This window comes from Rattus rattus, chromosome 15 (genome assembly GCF_011064425.1).
Source record: "Rattus rattus isolate New Zealand chromosome 15, Rrattus_CSIRO_v1, whole genome shotgun sequence".
In the NCBI taxonomy this organism is placed as follows: domain Eukaryota; kingdom Metazoa; phylum Chordata; class Mammalia; order Rodentia; family Muridae; genus Rattus; species Rattus rattus.
In genome coordinates this window covers 5,542,733-5,561,600 of record NC_046168.1, presented here as the reverse complement: position 1 = coordinate 5,561,600, position 18,868 = coordinate 5,542,733, and the positions used below count along the sequence as shown (strand labels likewise).

At 46.9% G+C, this 18,868-nt stretch overlaps 1 long non-coding RNA gene across 1 annotated transcript; it reads right to left on the bottom strand.

Annotated features, from left to right (window-relative positions):
• Positions 1 to 21: 21 nt before the first annotated feature.
• LOC116884328 lies at positions 22 to 18,838 on the bottom strand. The gene is made up of 3 exons (XR_004385866.1): positions 18,638 to 18,838; positions 11,541 to 11,715; positions 22 to 3,163 (listed from the first exon to the last, which is right to left on the bottom strand). It is a non-coding gene; the product is annotated as an uncharacterized LOC116884328 (long non-coding RNA).
• Positions 18,839 to 18,868: the final 30 nt, after the last annotated feature.

Here is an 18,868-nt window from a genome sequence, read left to right as displayed (position 1 = left end):
TTTTGTTTTTGTTTTTTGTTTTTTTGAATGGTCTTCCAACAATCTGAAGCAGAGGATTAGGCCATTAGGGTGGACTATCTGGGGCAGACAGCTCCCTAGAGTCTTTTGTTACTGAGGTCCTGTAGATTTTAGAGGTGATTCTTGGGCCAAACCTGTAGCCTGATTTTAAAAGGACATGTATATCACTGCCACCCAGAAAAAAAATAGGGAATCATTAACTAGGATAGAACATTAAGAGTCCGTAGGACACCAGAAGTGGAGGCCTGGAGGCTAGGCTGAGTACCTTCTAAGAGAGGGAATTCTGGTTAAAAGGGCAGGTCGTAACTGTCTTGCACCTGGATGAGCATCACATGACCTCAAAAGAACACAATCATGGCATCTTCGCACTCTAATGCCCTTGCTAGAGGGACTCTGACAAACTGTCACACTCTCCAGGAGCCCCTCTGATGGCAATGTTGCACCCAGGGAGTGTCTCTGGCTCCTGGAATTCCCTTAGGGTTCTTTAATGAAGAAAAGAAAAACTTGAATTGTGTTGAATTACTGTACCTTCTGCTTTTTTTTTTAAAGATAAACTTGTAAATAGAATGATTTGAAATATTATATGGTAAAGTTTTATATTTGATATTCTTTAAGCTGGTTGCTCCATGCATTTAGTATTTTGATGGCTGAACAAGTGTTTAAAAGGCTGCACGAGAGGCTGGGTTAAAGAGTCAAGGTCATGTGCCCACTCTGGCCCAGTGAAAGAATGTTTCCTCATGGTTCCCACTGGGGAGCCTGAGACGTTGGTTGTATTTAGTTGTCTTTGCCTACATGTGATTTGGGGCTGTGGAGTTCAAAAAAGCATCTTCAGGCAACGGATTTTCAAAGAACTCCCACCCAATAGTAACGTGACACTCAGGATTTAAAAAGGTGGGGAAAGGGTTGATATGTTTGTTTCTGTTTGTGTGTTTGTTCTTCTCAGGTGTATTTCTTGGTACCCCAGGATTCTCCTAAGGTGATACATTTTCATATATATCTATATATGACCAAATTAGTTTGTAAATGAGTCTATCAGCTCTAAGAACAAAACAAGAAAGTCAGCTGCTATGGTTCTCGGTCAGTGGTGAACTTCACTCTCTTCCTGTACACATGTTCCTGCACTTACTTCCCTTCCCCCTCCAGATTCCCAGCAGCCACAAACTCAAAAACAGTCCCCAACAGGGATGCAGACTGCACTGTTAAAGTTTCTAGAGTGGCTATAATGTTAAGAGTTCACTGTTAGGATTCAGTATTGAGTTTTCCAACTTGGGATTGTACTGTTGCCAACCAAGAACCCAGCCAGGAACAAGGAAGACTTGAACTTGCAGGCAGAATTGCAAACTGCCCATTGCTGGGTGTGAGGCCCCTGCTGTGGTCTTAGTACTTGAGAGACAAGGACAGGACAGGACGGTTGCTGAAGTGACCTACACCAGCCAGGTATGAGGGCGGGAGGAGGGTTGGAGACTAAAGGAAGGGAGGAAGTAGACTCGGATTCCAGGCCCAGTCCCTGTGAGCTTGAGAAAAGGTTGGGCAATGGGGCCCGCAGGGCATGCACACTCAAGTAGCGGGGCTCCTGCCAAATTGAAAGAGCCCAGCATGATACTTTTAAAACATCTGATGGTTTAAATTGTCACCTGCCCCATAATAACTGTAGTATTCTTGAAGTCAGGGCCCAGCCTGACTGCTCAGACACATTCCTTCTCTCCTGAGTTGGCCCTGGTTTGAAGCTACTCTCTTAGGCTGACCTCCTTCCAGTGTCCCTGAGGCCATGTGTGGCCTCTGACAGATGGTTGCTCTGTTTCCTTTTGTTCAGCTAGGCCTCCTTCCTCCTCCTCAGGTAAAAGAACTGGAGAGATTAATATGAGCCAAGTGGGAAGGAACTCGAAGATTAAAGTGAAATGTGCCCTTTCTGGACCCCTCAGCTCCCTGTGAATGAGGGAAGCTGGGGTAGATGGTGAGGAATGAGTTGATGTCAGAATGGAAGTCCATTGACCAGGTCCCAGAGATTTCCCAGGAGCTTTGAGTTTCTCTTGTGAGGCCCTGGGATGGGTTCACTGTGGTTTGAATTTTGGAGCATTGAGATGGTTGGGCTCACTCTCTGAAATGCAGTTCCGTAACTGAACCATGCTGTGCCATGAAACGAGAAGTTTGCTGCTCTCAGATCCCTGCCCCCAAGCAAGTAAGGTGGACTTGCTCAACACTTTTTCAAAATAAATGTGTGCGGCTGGCCTCCACTCAGTGGGCGACCCAGTCATAGTCTCTGGGATTAGAGCCGGTTTGTAGTATTTCCAAAGCCATTCTGCAAAGTCTTGTGGGTGCTTTTTTTTTTTTTTCATTATGAAGCTGAGAGGAAATGAGAACCAGGCACTGGTGGGTCAGAGCCATGTTCACTGCTTGGGAGTTACAGCCCCTTACCCACAACTCCACCAGACATGTGTGTACCGTGCCTAGATCCTTGAGGGAAATCCTTCTCAACTGCTTCTTCCTCCTGAAGACAGTAGCAATCACACCAAAAGCTGTTTCTCAGTCATAGAACTTCCGGAAGCATGCATTGTTGAGGCATGGTAGTGGACTAAAGATGGTGCGACCATCTGTTCTTGGCCTGCTGTCACTGCTGCCTGAGACAAGGCTGTTTACCTAGCTTCATAGCCATGGAGCTCTGGGGGTGCACCAGTGACCTCCCTCGCATCCCACATTTGCCCTAGCATCCACTGTTCTGGTAAACAAGGGAGCCAAGTGTCTGCTTAGCTACCTGACTTTTGAAGGAATGTCCTGGGTGTCTGGGAAGGGAGTGGTCTGCCACCTCTGGCAAACTTGACAGTGATCACTTAGGTTAACAGCCCCGCCCCAACAGCCCTTCTTTAATCAGTCAGGTGCCCCTCACACCCCATAGTAGTGTTGGAAAAATGCCTTTTGTGCTGAAATATTTCTGCATGCTGATCTAGTGGTTGCCTGTGAACGTAGCATCAAAATGACAACAGCAGAGAGCTGTGAACCTTGCACATTCCTCCAACATGCCTGAGACAAGACTCCACCAAGCCATAATTGGCTTTCTTCCTTTTGCCGCTCACAGCACTTGTCTAACTTAAAGAGCTTCCCAAAGAAGATGGAGATCCCAGATGTCACTTGGAGCCTCCCCATACTCCTGGAAGGAAAGCATAGATGTAATAAAAACACCAGGATCAGGAAGGGAAAGGTAAACCACACTCAGGAACCGCGGATCTTTAAGGAAGGCTAAAATACTGCTCTTACCTGGGAGGAAAAACCATCACAGAAAAAAAAAAATTCACAACTAATAATCTTTCACAAGTCTGTAGGACATTGTAAAATGAAACTGCTCTGCATGGTAAAATGTACTAGAGAGTGAGAGCTGAGCATAGGCCTAACCCACAGAGGGAGAGCCAAGGACCATCCTGTCAAGATTCTCATTAGTGTAGTCAGTGGGGATCAGAGGATTGGAAACAGTGCCCGAGAGACCTGGAGTAGCTTCAACCAGGCTGACGTACTCTCTCTGCCATCACAGCCACCATTCTCACAGGCTTCTGAGTAAAACCAACAAAAGGCATTATTGGGGTTCAAGATGCCGGAATCAGCTTGGTGTCTGTGAAAACATATATCTGGTGATTCTACAATGTGTGTGTGCATGTATCGTGTGTATGTGTTTGTGTGTAGCACATACATGTGTAAAGGTGCAGCCTCGGGTGTAGATACACAAGCTGGCATTTGTAAAGGTTTTACAGCCTTTGGAGGGAGCGTGTCAGAAGAACTAGAGACTGTTTCCCAGCAAATGATCAAAGCTACAAATGAGACGTCATCCGAAGCCTCCGTTCATGTTTATAACATAGTTATCCACAGCTGCGTTCCTTGGTGACTTATTACAAGTCATGTTAAAAATGCAAACCCATAAATTCCCAGTAGCTAATGCTAGGTTAGTGTTCAAATGCACTCTAAAAGACATTTAGTCCATATTTTGGGAAAGAAACTATTTGCATGTTTAATTCATCTTTTAGGCTACCATTGAGTATACTGTAAAGTGCTGTGTGATATCAAGTCAGTAAAGTACTTATAAATGGCACTTTAATATTTTCTTTTGAGAAATCATAAAAACGCACTGTTGTAAATTTCAGTATTGACTATTGACTGGTACATAGAATCAAATTCTGTAATTAAAAAAGTAACCTGCAGCTAGGATAGGACATTTTCTTGTTATTAGAGGAAAAAGAAACCACTTTTGCTATGTTCAGGCTTTAAAAACCGTGTTTCTGTGCCATTGTGCGTATCGATAAAGAAAATACAATTTCTGTCAGGCACCTCTGAAACCTGGCTTTTTATGTTTGGTTCGTGTCTGTGGCAATCTCTATAAAGTGAGTGGAAGTATGATTTTGAATTAAATGACTTTTCCATTTGATGGTGTGTTTGTTCCTTGGGTTTCTGGTTAGTTTTGACTCAACATTATTTTAATTTATACACCGATCAAAGGCTACAAGTCTAGGCCCTTACAGTTATGATTGCCAACTACGTGGGGTTTTTTTGTTTTTTGTTTTTTAATGATCTGGGAGTGGCTGTGTGTTCCACTTACCAAGAAGTCAAAATACTTGACTCAGCTTCTCAGGACCAGATGATCACATCCTACACAAGACTAGTGATTTTATCTCCAAGAACATATAATAGGCTTGAGTCCCCCAAAATTCGATCTTTGAATCAGTTAACCGTTTTCTAGAACTCGAAGCAGAACACAGCAGGATGACATACCACTTCCTTCTCAAGCCTTGCAGGAGTTATGGCTTGGGACTTGGGTTTACAGTGAGCCTCTAGCTCTGCTCAAGTTCCAACGACTCATGGATGCCTCTGCAGGAAGGTGACCCAGACAGAGCGAGGAGAAGAAAGAGATGAGAATGCTCCTTTGGAGCCTGGAGTTAAGGAGGAAGTTATTTGAATGTGTGGGTCACAGGCGAGCAGTCTACATTATCCTCCTTTGCCAAGCTCGGCCTTGGTTGAGTTCTGGGAGCAGCACAGATGTCCCACACCTGTTGTTCTCACTGAGCCTGCAGGTCCTCTAGAAACAGCCCTTGAAGACTACACATGTGACATGTTTGGTTCTGAGGTGAGGCTTTCTGAGTTCAAAGGCAACTCGAGTGTGGGGGGAGGGGGGCTATTTGATGTTCATACTCCCATCACAATGCCATTGAGGGAAGCCAGGGCAGGGACTCAGTCAAACAGGTACAGAAGTAAAGATCATGGAGAAATGCTACTAGCTCTCTTTAGCTTTCTTAGCTGTATATACAGCTCAGGCCCACTGCCCAGGGATGACACCGACCACAGTGGGCTAGATCCTCCTACATTAATTAAAAATTAAGAAGTTGGCTCACAGATTTGTGCACAGGTTAGTATGACAAAGCCAATGCCTCGACTGAACTTCCTCCCTCCCAAGTGAGTGTCCTTTGTGTCAAGTTAACAAGAACTGACCAGACCAAGCCCATGTGCGTCTGATACTATTGCCAAGAGAATGAACTGTGTGAGTCTGTTCCTGTCATATTTGACCTTGTCCTTTCCCACAGGCTTCCCAGGCTTTTGTGTCTTCAAAATGTGAAAGATTTTAATTTCAGTTTACTTTTATCCACCACCTGGAGCGGATCTTGAATGGCGTTCTGTCCAGTGCTTTGCTGATGTGCTCATGGTGGTTCTGGCAGCCTGCTTGGTTGGTCAGTCAGTTGGTTGCAAGAGCACCATAAGTAGAAACAAACCTGATTGACAACTGAAATTAGGTGACTGTTATGGGAGTGAAAAAATATTTTCTCAGGTCCAAATTAAGCACTGGCTCCTGAGAATTTATGCCTGTCTTTCTTCCTTCCTCAGGGCTTCCTAGGACTTCACTCAAACACCACACATCTCTCAATGCTTTTAATAACACTAGGTTAAGCTGCAACTAATTAACTATACTGAGCTAGTCATTGCTGGCTGACTCCGGCTTTCTCAGCAAACCAGAGAAGCTCTAAGCATGGCAGTAACTGCTCAGATAGGCGAGGCTCTTGGCCCAGGGATAGCTGTTCTAAGGTAAGGGATGGACATACCAAGGTAACCAGAGTACCACTCTAGGATACTCAGCCAACGTTAGACATTTGGGGACCAGAACCATGATGGTTTTCCACTGAAATGATCAAAAACATATTTCACAGTGGTTGGTTGGTTGTCATACTACATAACTAGCCAGGGTTTTGGTTTTTTGTTTTGTTTTGTTTTGTTTTGTTTTTTGACATCCGGAGCCTGGCCATAGCCACTAGTGTAGTTCAGCTGGCTATAATATTGTATTTGAATTCATGGGGTTCTTTCTGGAGACATCAGCTCATATTCGACCAGGTCTTAATGCCCACCCTAAAGTCCAAATGTGCTCTAGCACTATGGCCAAATGTCCCTTCTGTATTCATTAACTCGAATGTACAGGTTAAGTGACCCTTGACAAAAGGCCTCATTTTCTCACAGGCTCAGAGCAAAGCCTGTAGGAACAAGCCCTCCACTCAGGCATGCAGCTTCCCCAGCTGGTGCTCTTGACTAGCGCTCAACGTCCCATCTGGCTATAACACAATGACTAAGAGTCAAAAACCCCTTTACTGTCATCTGGGTCACTGATGACTCGTGCTAAGCTGGAGGCCCCTTTGACAAGTCACAGAATCACCCTAAACTAAAAGTACTCCTTCCTAAGGACCCATCACGGAAATTCCACCCTGTCTCATGGGATCCGGTCTGGTATCTATCACTCTCACTAAGGGAATAATTCTTTGTGTCTGACTGAAGTTTCTCATGGTGCAGCTGTAGCCCATTTCCATCCTGGCTTTTTGTATGGTGAACAATTAACTGGTTTCCACCCTTTTTTGCAGAACTCTTAATTTTTATGCTTCCACTGAGTAGTTTCCTCTTGACCAGTTCACATGCCAGGACCTGCTAATGCCAGGAAAGGAGCACGCCTCTAGACTCTTGGCATTTCCACTCAGACCCACAACTAATGTAGATCCTTGCTATAAGAGCCAGAAGGAAGAACCAGACAAAGTCTGGAAGAGCTGACCTTTAAGCTGGACCTTGATAGCTGGAAAGCACGAGCCAGTTAGGTCCCTGGGGAAGAGTCCCAAGTCCACCCAAGTGGAGAGGCGAGGTGACCAAAACACGAAGGTATAGGGTCAGAAACTGTGGTACCCTCAGCATGACTGGACCATGGGGGGACAGGGCTTTCTTCAGGTTGCAAATAGTTCACCCTCAGCCATTCTCACCTCAGTGCTTACGTTTCTGTTTTAGTCTCAGTTGACAATATTCTTTCTTTCTCACTGGGAGTATTCAGCATGTCGCTATTTCTCCTCCCCAGATCTTCAAGACACATGAAGCAGTGTAATTGTCCTGCCTAATAGGTAATAAAACTGTTCATGGCAGTCACACAAGCTAGGAATGAGGCAAACCTATAAGCCCAGCATAAATTTATCTACTTCTACAATCCATATGGTCTCCAAAAACTTTTTTAGGAATCCCTTCATACACAGCTATGTTTCAGTGCGTGTATGTCCCACACAGGACCATTTCTAAGTTTGGTAAAGGGCTGTCCTTCCCTGTTTGGGCTTTGACTCTCTCTTGAGTGATGTCAATAGCTCCCTCTTGGTCTTCTGAGCAGAGAGCTTCTCAAGAGCACAGCCTCTGGGGATGCTCAGCTCTGGTTCTGCAGAGACAGAATGAGAGCTGGGTGAGTTGGAGTGACAACCGTCTTTCCTCTTGAAACCTTTGCTTCACTGATCTCGGGCTGTCTGCTCAGCAGTTGTTGGGCTTTCTGCACATACTCTAGGTTCTCAGGTCAGTCCGGGACTTCAGCTGGAGCTTGGCAGGCCCAGCACCTTTGAGACTGCACTGTGGAAGTAGCCCCCACAGAGGCCCACCCATGTTTGCCTGACTGGAAATATAGCCTGTGAAAATTTTTTATTCTGAAAACATTTTCTTTTTCCCCCAGCTGTTGAGGGCATAACTTCAGGCCAGGGAAGTCCCACAGACTTGTGTCTTCTTGTGCGAGAACCTCGAGAAGTATTTCCAGCCCGATCACCTTGTGTCCATGAAAGATCATTTTGTGCTATTTAAACTCCTTCTTGAACCTAAAAGTCAGAACTAGTGAAGGGGGAGAGGATCCCAAAGTAGATGACAGCTGAGGTCCCAGGCCACAGAGAACACCCCACTTATACTGGCTCCACTCCTAAAGTGAAAAGCTTATCAGTCCCTGAGAGGCCCATCTGATGTGTGGGGCCTACCTCAGGGATGGGGCCTACCTCAGGAGTAGGACTCAGCTCAAGTCTGGGACTGACTGCAGGTGTGGGGCCAACCTGAGGTGTTTAAGAGGATGGCAAAGGACAGAGCAGGTCTGTGTGACAGAGCCTCACACTGACTCTTCCCCCTGCACCTTCTTATTTAATTCTCAAACCAACCCTGTGAACCAGGTACCTGCTGTTATTCCATTATGCCCGTGAGGAAGACAAATACCAGATTAGGCAACTTGGTTCAAAGTCACAGAGTTAATAAGTAACAAGGTAGACCTAACCCCAGCTAACCCCACTGTTCACACCATCCACAACTGCCACACTGGGCAAGGCCCTTCATCCCCCCCCCCCCAGAGGATAGCTGTTCTCTTATCTGCTGACAGCCAGCACCCTTTCTGCTGGTAAGAGTACCTCACTTTTCTTCAGAAAACCACATGCCCCTTACCCTCCAGTCCCAAGGTTTGTATGGCCTGGCATCAACCCAGCCTCTCTGGTGGTGACCGTGTATTCTGGCCTGGTATCAGATTGACTGTTTGATTGCTTCAGGAATAAACCCAGGGTCTACAGTACCACAGCGTTGACCTGGAACAATGGGACAGCATAGAACCTGTGGAGCAGAGTAAGGACTGTAACCCATGTTCCAGAAGCTTCTCTGTGTCACTTCTTCCTACCCCAGCCCTTATCTGGAGGCCAGGCTGAGGCCCCTTCCTTTATGTGGACTGGTTGTTGAGACTGGAGAGTGCATCAGTTAGAAAAGTTGCCTCAGATAGCAAACAGAAACCTGTGTATGTTGTGATATAACGTGGACAAACACTGTCCTGGCTTGAGCAATGCTGGAATTGACTCACACAAAGAAAAGCCCAATGCCTGCCTCCGTACAGCCAGTGAAGCTCATTTTTATAGTACTGACACTTGCTCTCCTTTCTGAGCTAGAAGAAGCCATGACTACATCTTCTAAGGACAGGGAGGAATTTTGTCTGTCAGAGTCCTCTACGAGAAGACTCTCCCAGCCCCCGCTGATTCACCCTGTCACTGACTGACTGGCCCTACAGTGATGCCTTAGTGTTGAGCTGGCTTCACCCCAGAGCTCTCACAAAGGATCCCCAGGGCAGCTCTAAGCAGGAATGGCAGTAAATCTAACCGTGAGATGGAATTGGGTGCCCATAGAGCTGAGCACACCCCGAGTCCACACCCAGACCTGCTCAACAGCCCCATGAACACAGGCCTGAGAAACACCAGACGCCCAGTTCAGACTTTCACCTTTCCTTGGGTGGGGTGGTAGAGCTGGGCCTCTAGAGGGACATGGGTGGGTGTATCTGCTTTGCCTCCCTGGGAGGCCCTGCTGTGACGCTGTGTCTGTGATGTGCTCACAGTATTAAGGCTACCAGATAAAAGTGAAAATTCCAGCCTTGACAGGAAGGCCTACAGGCTAGGAGGACACTCCTATGAGTGTCTCTGTATGAGAGAGAGAGAGAGAATGTTTGTGTGTGGTGTCTCTCTGTGTGTGTATGTGTGTTTGACAGAGCGTTGTGAGTGTGTACATTTCTGTGTGTATGTTGTCTGTGTGTGTGTGTGAGTGTGTTTGAAAATGTGTGTTTGTGTGTGTATCTGTGTGTGTGTGTGTGTGGTGTGTGTGTGTGTGTGAGAGAGAGAGAGAGAGAGAGAGAGAGAGAGAGAGAGAAGCTCGCTGTGTGAGGGAGTTGGGGAAGAGAACAAGAAAGAGGAAAGGGGGAGGGGACTTGGAAGGAGACAACAGGAAGGAGAAGGGAAGAGGTGCAAACTTCAGAAGCTCTGTGCAGGACGGAAGGGGGATGAGAAAGCAGAATCCTAGCTCTTTGGTGTAGCATTCGAGGCCCCAATTTTTATTTTTTTAATTTTTTTATTAGATATATTTCTTTACTTACATTTCAAATGGTATCCCCTTTCCTGGTTTCCTGTCCATAAGCCCGAATCCCCACCCCCTCCCCCATACGGGTGTTCCCCCCTTCACCTTCCTCCCCCACCCCCCGACATTCCCCTGCACTGGGGGTCCAGCCTTGGCAGGACCAAGGGCTTTCCCTTCCACTGCTGCCCCAACAAGGCTATTCTCTGCTACATATGCAGTTGGAGCCCTGGGTCAGTCCATGTATAGTCTTTGGATAGTCGTTTAGTCCCTGGAAGCTCTGGTCGGTTGGCATTGTTGTTCTTATGGGGTTGCAAGCTCCTTCGGTTCCTTCAATCCTTCCTCTAATTCCCCCAAAGGGGTCCTATTCTCAGTTCGGTGGTTTGCTGCTCTGTATTGGACATGCTCTGGATGTCTCTCAGGAGGGATTAAGATCGCTCCAGAGTCATCTCTCTTTAGCATGTAACTCCTTCACATGGAGTGAAGTGGACATAGCTTCAGTGTGGCTCCGGTGTCCAAGTGCTGGGTGCTGCTATCTCACACTTGTGTTCCTGAGGTTAAACTGGGTCCAAGTGCCCTTCATATGTCCCACTGCAGGAGAGTATCAGTGGCCACTGCCTGCCAGCTTTGTCACCTTAACCTTTCTTCAGCTTGAAGCATCTGTTTTCCTCCCTCCTGCCCTTGGGGCCCATGGGTGGCATAAGCTGTCATCTATATTAGTCAAAGTTCTCTAGAGTTATGGAATTTATGCAATGGATCTCTCTCCCTCTCTCTCCCTCTCCCTCTCTCATATATATAATATATATTACACACACATATTCATAAATAGGAGCATTTATTAGAATGACTTACAGGCTATGAACCAATTAATCTAACAATGGCTTTCTAGAAATTGAAAGTCACAGAACTCTGTGGTGACTCAGTCCAGGAGAATGGATGTCTCAGCTGGTCTTCAGTAGACCCTGGAGTCCAGAAGAGGTGGGCTCTAATGCCAGTGAAGGGTTGGGCTTGCTACCGAGGCAAGGGTGAGCAGGTAAAGAGTAAGCCTCCTACTCCCATGTCCTTTCGTAGGTTGCCAACAGAAGTGCAGCTTTCTGCTATGCCTTAAAGGTATCTTTCCATCTCAAGTCCCCAATTAAAGGGCATGTGTCCTCCTATCTCAAGATCCAGATCAGAAGTGACTCTTTCTGCTTCAACTTAAGGAAAAAAAAGTTGTCTTTGGAGTGTCCTCCATTTTTGGATTATAATTATTTCAGATGCTGTCATGTTGACAACCAAGAATACCTTCACAAGATCAACCCTGGATCCACGGTCAGTCACCATGTGTCTGGTCAAGCCTCTGAGATCATCAGACCTACCTGGTTGATTTAGGAATGGGCAGGAGGCTAACGAAGCATAGGAGAATCAAATGGGGGTTGAAGATCAGCATTAATGGGAGACTTCATCTGAGTAACCAATCAGCAGGACGCTTGGCAGTCATCTTGGCCTTCTGATGGGGAGCCTGCCCGTGGACCAGACAGCCTGTGCATGAAGCTGTGAGAAGCAAGGAGAGCACTTGTCATCCCTGGGATGACTGTCCCCAGCCTTAACAGTGCATCGGCCAGTACATTCTCGTTTTCTTCACACATTTGCTACAACTTCTTCCTCTTGCAGCCAAATATTTAGGTAAAATACCGTGGTGATGTCCACAGCTCTCCTGTGACGAGGACAGGACACTGGCCTTGCCACCACAGAGAGTAGCTGTTCCCCAACTATGGGACCATCAGGCATGTTTGTATCTGCTTCGAGTATCAGCTTCCTCGTCTTTAAAGTGGATATAAAAGTGTTTACCATCGGAGGTTGTGTTGATGAGTGAGGTAGCACTAATGTGTTAGTTACATAAAGTTCTGTGTCTTCAGACTTGGGTGTTGCAGTATGGAGTTCCCCGAAAGAGTTGGGGGTATCTAGATCACTGTTATTTTGTTTATGCCCATGACTGGGCTTGGCCAACCTGAGTTAGGAGCATCTGGGCTATCTGAGCCCTGCCCATTGCTCCTTGAAGGACCGTGCTACCCTCCACCATCCTCTGTTTCTCCACTTGATTCCCTGGCCGTGATCAAAAGGACTGGACGTGAGCAGACATCTGTGCTGAAGACTGACACAATGCCAGTGTTCTGAGACCCACAGGGTTCAGCCTAAACAGAGGGTATGGGGCCAGCCAGACTTTGGCTCCTGAAAGATGGAAAGCTGCCCTTCAAAATGGGGACAAAGGACAGAGAGCTCCTGGGACGGAGCCAGGGCTGACAGCCATGTCCTGTAAGGTACCTGAAGACACAAGTCTTGTGTGCTAAGCAGGAGGCTTTGTAAAGACAAAGGACAGAACCATGGGAAGAGAGAAAAGTCCTGACCTACATTGCAGTCCCCTAGAGGGACCAGTGGTGTGTTGAGCTTAGGATCTAAAATCACAAATGATCATTCTGAACTGAAAACTAACATGTCTACATATCCTGTGAATTTGAGTGACTTGTTTCTTAAGACCAGAAGGGTCCTCCCTACAGCCTGGATGGGTCTCAACTGGCAGCAGAGAGCTTCTGGGTAGCTGGATGATTGGCCCAAGATCACATGGCAACGCAGGGTTGTGAAGCCTTTTGGATTTTTTTGGGCTGGATTCAGACATCCAGGGCGGGGCATCCACTTGAGTGAACAGTTTTCCAAGCAGCAGTGGGGAGATGGGCTTAGAAATGCACACGAGCTGAGCCCACACCCCCCCCATAAACAACTACTTTCTTTTCATTGTTAACATTGCAGATTGCTCCTTCAACACTTATGTATACACACACACACACATGCACACACACACACACACACACACACGTGCACACACACATGCAAACATACACACACCCACATGCACATGCACACACACACACACACACATGCACACACACCCACACATACTGGCATTGGACAAGCAGTAACCATTGCTGTCTTCTCTCTCTGCTGCCTTAAGATATTTCCTTCGGTGATGCCTAGAATGGCTTCCTAGGACAGACAAACCTAGGCACTTGAGCACTCTGGGAAATCTCAAGCCCACCACAGTCCTGGTTCCAGGATCCCTGGGGAATATGTAGAGAGGAGGGACGGGAATGCCATTCCACAGAAGTCTGTCTAGCTGGCTATCTGTCCTAAGTGCAGAGCCAGCTCTACCCATCCCTGCTCAGGCCCCAAACAAAGCTGATGAAACTTATTCTTGGAAGCCACTGGGGCCAGCTCATCCTGGCTTCTCTACAACAGTTGGTGGATGTGTAGGAATCTTGGAGTTGCTTGTTGAACTGCAGAGTGCTCACCAGATCGGTGGTACTTGAACTTGCTTGGTCTATAGTCTAGATGATTTTAATCCAAGAGGGCGGAAGGGATGGAGGGGTGGAAGGATGGAGGGAACTCATAGAACCAGAAAGAAGCTACAGAAACCTCATACAGAGTAGTGCAGAACTCCACAGCTGACTTATTATGGAGATAAAGAATTGCCCTCTTCCCAGCAAGGCATCAACAGCTGGCTGTGTTTATTAGCATCAGGCTTAACGTGACCTAGAATAAGGGGTTTATTGCCCCTCCCCCAAGGAAGTTTCTTAGAACTTTGTCAGAGTTACAAGGAACGTCGTGCAGATCCTGTTCATCGGAACATGGAGCAGAATGGGTTCTCTCTCCACAGCAGGGAGTCATTTGGGAGCCCAGCCAGATGGAAACTTCCCTGAGGCCAGTGCAACTATCAGTGGTGACCATTCAGGGCTTCTCCGGGGTGGGGTGGGGGAACCATTCTTTCCTTGGTGACTGCTGAGGGTAGGAGGAAGGAGGATGACGGAAAGCCAGCATGATCCAGTGTCCAGAGAAGCCAGGCTTGTCAGAGGCCCAAGCACAGACTGCACTGTAGGAAGCCTTGGCATCCCCAGGTCCCTCTTTAAAACCAAAGGACTTAGATTTGGTGAGTGTAGGATGCGGTAGATTCTGTGCTTTCAGCAGGCCTCTGAGGCGAGAATAAGACTCCTCAACAGTAACTCTAAAGTCACTGGAGGCAGTGTGTGTGTGTGTGTGCGTGTGCGTGCGTGCGTGTGTGTGTGTGTGTGTGTGTGCCTGTGTGTGTGCCTGTGTGTGTCTATGTGTGTGTATGTTTGTGTGTGTGTATGCGTATGTGTGTATATGTTTGTGTGTATGTATGTGCGTAGTGTGTGTATGTGCGTGTGTATGTTTGTGTGTGTATGTATGTGCATAGTGTGTGTATGTGCATGTGTACGTTTGTGTGTGTCTGTGTGTGTTTTTGTGTGTGTATGTTTGTGTGTGTGTATGTGTGTGTGTGTGTTTGTGTGTGTGTTTGTGTGTATGTGTATGTGTGTGTATGTGTGTGTGTGTGGGGGGGTGTATCAAAGCCAGACATGATTGGTGTGTTAACACACGTGTTTTCCTTCAATTAAATATTGAGATCTTCTAATTTGTTTTAGGATATTATTAGAAAGTTTCTGTGGTTCACAGATGTATGAGTGAGAAGTTTCTTTGCAGTGATTAACACAGGATGGAGAGAATGGAAAAAGCCACATTTACCTGGATGATAAATCAGAGGTTAACCATGTGATGAAAGACCTCCCCAGAGTTTCCTCGGCACAATGAAATGGATTTACCCACTGAAAGAAATTGACTTTCCAGTAACTCAATTGCCATAACGTGGATGAAGTACACAAGGGCTCCGGCAGGATCTGCATGGCCACAGCTCTCATTTTGCAACTGACTGGAGTCCAGGCAGCTTTTGATCAAAGCTGAAACCATCACAGACACAGACATAAGAAAGTCCCCTACCCTGCTGTCACCTCTCCCAAATGGACTCAGCTAAGCAACAAAGCCCAGTTGTTCACGTACTGCATCTACAAAAGGAAGGGCTATTCCGGTGGAAAATAATGGGGGATTGTGGTAAGCCCCTCAGCTTCTCACCAAAGCTTTCCTGTCTAACCTTTGAACCGCCGTTTTACAGTCATGGAGGTGGGAAGGGAATTCCTAATTATAGAGAGGTCAGGAGATTAGGAACAGCCTCACATATGCCTCCTCAAGAACACACAGCCATGCACACACACACACACACACACACACACACACACACACACACACACAGAGTCAGGCATGTGACATAAAAAGTATGGAGTCAACCAGTTGACTTTTGTAAACATTAATCTTGATGAGCTTCTTGCTTTTGTCTGCAAAGCAAGGATGGTCGTGATCAGAGAGGCCGGAATTTTTTCGAGAATTAAATGAAATGGTTTACCAAAAGCACTTGGTAAGCATCTGGAACCAGTGATCATCATACGTGGTAAGAAAAAGTTCGAGCTAACTAAATAAATATTTCCGAGTCTTAATAAGGACGATATGCAAGGACGCTTTTTCCTTCCCATTCAGCAGTTGAAGGCAGCTGTATGAGTGGAAGGCAGGGTGCCGCTGTGCCCACCCATAATGCTAGAAGCAAGTGAGTGAATCAGGAACCATCAAAGGATGATTCACATCATATATTTGCATAATCTCAAAGTATCTCTTCACAGAACACCTTTCTAGCTCAATGGATAAAGTAGTAAGTTTGTAGTGGAAGCTATTGTGTGAATTGTGATCTGCAGGTTTGCCTGTATGCCTGGGCTCAAGAGATCCTCCTGCCTCGATCCTCCAAATACCTAGGACTGTGTCTGTACACTGCACCCTGAGGCTAAGCCTAACTTTTACATTTATTTTCCCTCTGTGCATGTACAAGTGCGAATCATTGGACAGCCTTTGTGAGTCCCTTCTCTCCATCCACCATGAGGGTCTCATTGAACCTAAGGCACTTTACTTTCATGGGACAAACCAGTAGTGTGTCCCTCCTAGGAGACATGAGTGGGACTTAAAAAAAAAAAAACCTTCCAAAAAATGTGTCATCTGAACCAAACCCAATGAAGACAAATCAGTGTAGAGGTATTTAGCAAATTAAACTGACTTGTTCACTTCTGAAAAATGATGTCTGATTTCAGAAGGATCCCAGTGCCTCGGGACATGAGATGTAACCCCTAGCTCATGGCTAGGAAGGAAATCATAGAGAATCTGAGTGAGGGTGAGAGGGCGGAGGACCACATTGTGTATGTGCTCGTCCTGTGAGGGAGAGACTTGTACTCTGCTCTGAGAGGGCAGACACTTAGAGAATATATGTCATGGCAAAAGACACCCACCCAACAAGTCTTTAGTGACAAAGCACTAAACAGAAAGGGGCTGAAGAGACTGGTCAGCGGCTGAGAGCGTTTATTGCTCTTACAGAGGACTCGCATGCCTAGCAGCTCACAACAGCCTGTGACTTCAATTCCAGGACTCCTATACCTCTGGCCTCAGGAGACACCTGTGGACTCCCACCCAGACACATATACTCAAAAATAAGAGAAATCTTTTAAACGTTGAGCAAATGTAATCAGGTACTAACATTGAATATATCTGGGGCCAGGAATTATTCTAGTTTATTGCCTTTTTCAGAAGCCTAATATCACACATAGAGAAATAGGCAGCACAGGCCTAACAGCCCATAATGTGTGCTATTCTATCAATAGTGCCCAGTATTGACATAGACTATTCGAAAGGCCAAAACAGAAATGGCCAGAAAGCCAACATGGGGACTCGCTTTTAACTTTTGGGTTTTCTAACATACAGTATGAGTCTGCATCCCTACCATTGTTCCTCTTGAGTGGTTCTTCCCTTGGTTCTGGGAGGGGCCACGATGGACTGTGTAGCCTGGTGCAGTGCGCCCAGCTCTTGAGATGCCGTTTAGCAGTGCACCAGACACTTGGTCTAGCTTCTAGCCCCAAAGACGACTGTAAGAAGTCATTCCAAGCTAAGGGTTTAATCTTGGCTCTCTGTCTCTGTCGATTTGAAGCCTAAGAGAGTGCTTTTAGCAGCACAAAGTGCCCTGTGAATACATCGGCCATGTGCTGTGTGCCTTGTGGTGAAGTCTGTCACTTTGTGGTTAAGAAGACAGGCTCCGAAGCGCAAGGCCCTGGGTTCGGTCCCCAGCTCCGAAAAAAAAAAAAACCAAAAAAAAAAAAAAAAGAAGAAGACAGGCTCCGGAATCAGCCCGACCACTTCCAAATCCCAGTATCACTACTGATTTGGGGAGAGCCATTTGATCTCTCTGCCCTCTATTTTTCTCATCTACAAAATGGGCATAAGAACCGTTCTATGGAATTCAGCTCAGACAGATGGTGCAGTTGACAAGATCCTGCAAGCGACAGATTTGATGGCCACGCATCCTTGAGCGGTTCCCCTGTGATAGCATCCTGAAATGACCCTGAGTCAGAACAATTCCATAGGCTCTTTAGTGGCCCTCCTGGCATCCTCCTTTTGCTGTCTCGGCCAGCCCGCCATCTAACAACACACTCTACTAATTACTTTGAGAGTTCCATTTTTCTCCTGGCACTAAGACCTTCGGGGATCTCAGGGACAAGGTCTGCCTCCTGTTTTCCTCTCCCCCCTTAGGTTACCGTAACTTGCTATCTGAACTCAGGGAACTCCGGAGCGTCTGCAGTCCTACAGGAGCCCAGCTTGCCCGCCTGGGAGGCTCACCTGGAGGATTTGCAGCTGGAGGCAGAGCTTCAGTGCCAGTCCAGACCTGTGTTTTCAATTTGACATCTTGCCAGGGACCCTCGAGTCTACACAAATTCTGCTCCCTACGTGGGAACTGGGAAGGCAGCGGCTTTGCTGCTGTGGCTGTGTAAACACCCAGGATCCGAGCAGCACTTCCCCCACCAGTCCACAGTGGCCCGAGCCAAACCTCAGGAATGGAAGCTGAACAAAAATGTGTCAGAGGAAAAATATGCCTTCCAAGTCCTCTCTCTCAAGTTCCACGCCCTCATTTCTGCCAGCCTGTTGGACATCTCTAGTTAGATGACCCTTGATGATCTCTTCACGAAAACAACATGTCCACAGTGATAGCTGACCCCTCCTCCCATCTTCTTTGCCGGCCAAGTCAGAAACCCTGAAACCTGCTCCCCGTACACCATCCGGCCCTTCGGTTAGCAGGTCCTTCCCACTGAGAACCCACACTGATGCGGGTCTTACCCTCCTCTTCGGACCTCACATGTTGACTGTTGGGGCCTTGGCATCCCTCCCTGAATTCCCAGTGGCTCCAAACTAGTCTCCCTTCCTCCAGTTTATGCCTCTTAGCCCTTTCTCTGCGTTATAACGATCTCCCATCATGGCAAAATGTTCCTCGGCTCTCCTGTGGTGCGGGCAGAGTCTTATACCGCTGTGTGCATTCAGCCGTTCCCCTGGCTTCCTCCTGCCCTGCCCTTCCATCCAGCCAAGCAACCGGGTCTTCTCGCTGGGGCCCTAACTGCTTCTTGCTTCTTTCTTACTAGCTTCTGAGTAATGGCTTCTCTTTGTAAGGGCTTTCTTTTCCCAAATTTCACCTGGAAAAAGTCCTACTTACCTTCAGATCCAAACTGAAGGTTGGCAGTTTCCGAAGCCTCCATCTCCAGTGCTCCCAGCACGGGTTTCTAGCGCGTTGTTTATTATAAATGCCGGTTAGTTTTCAGATTACTGTTTATGCATTTACCCTGGAAGCTCATACAGTTTTCCACGTCCAGGGAGTTTTCCTCATGGGCTCCTGTACCCCAAGAAAGAATAGGGTGTGTATTCTAGACAGGATGGTCACATGACC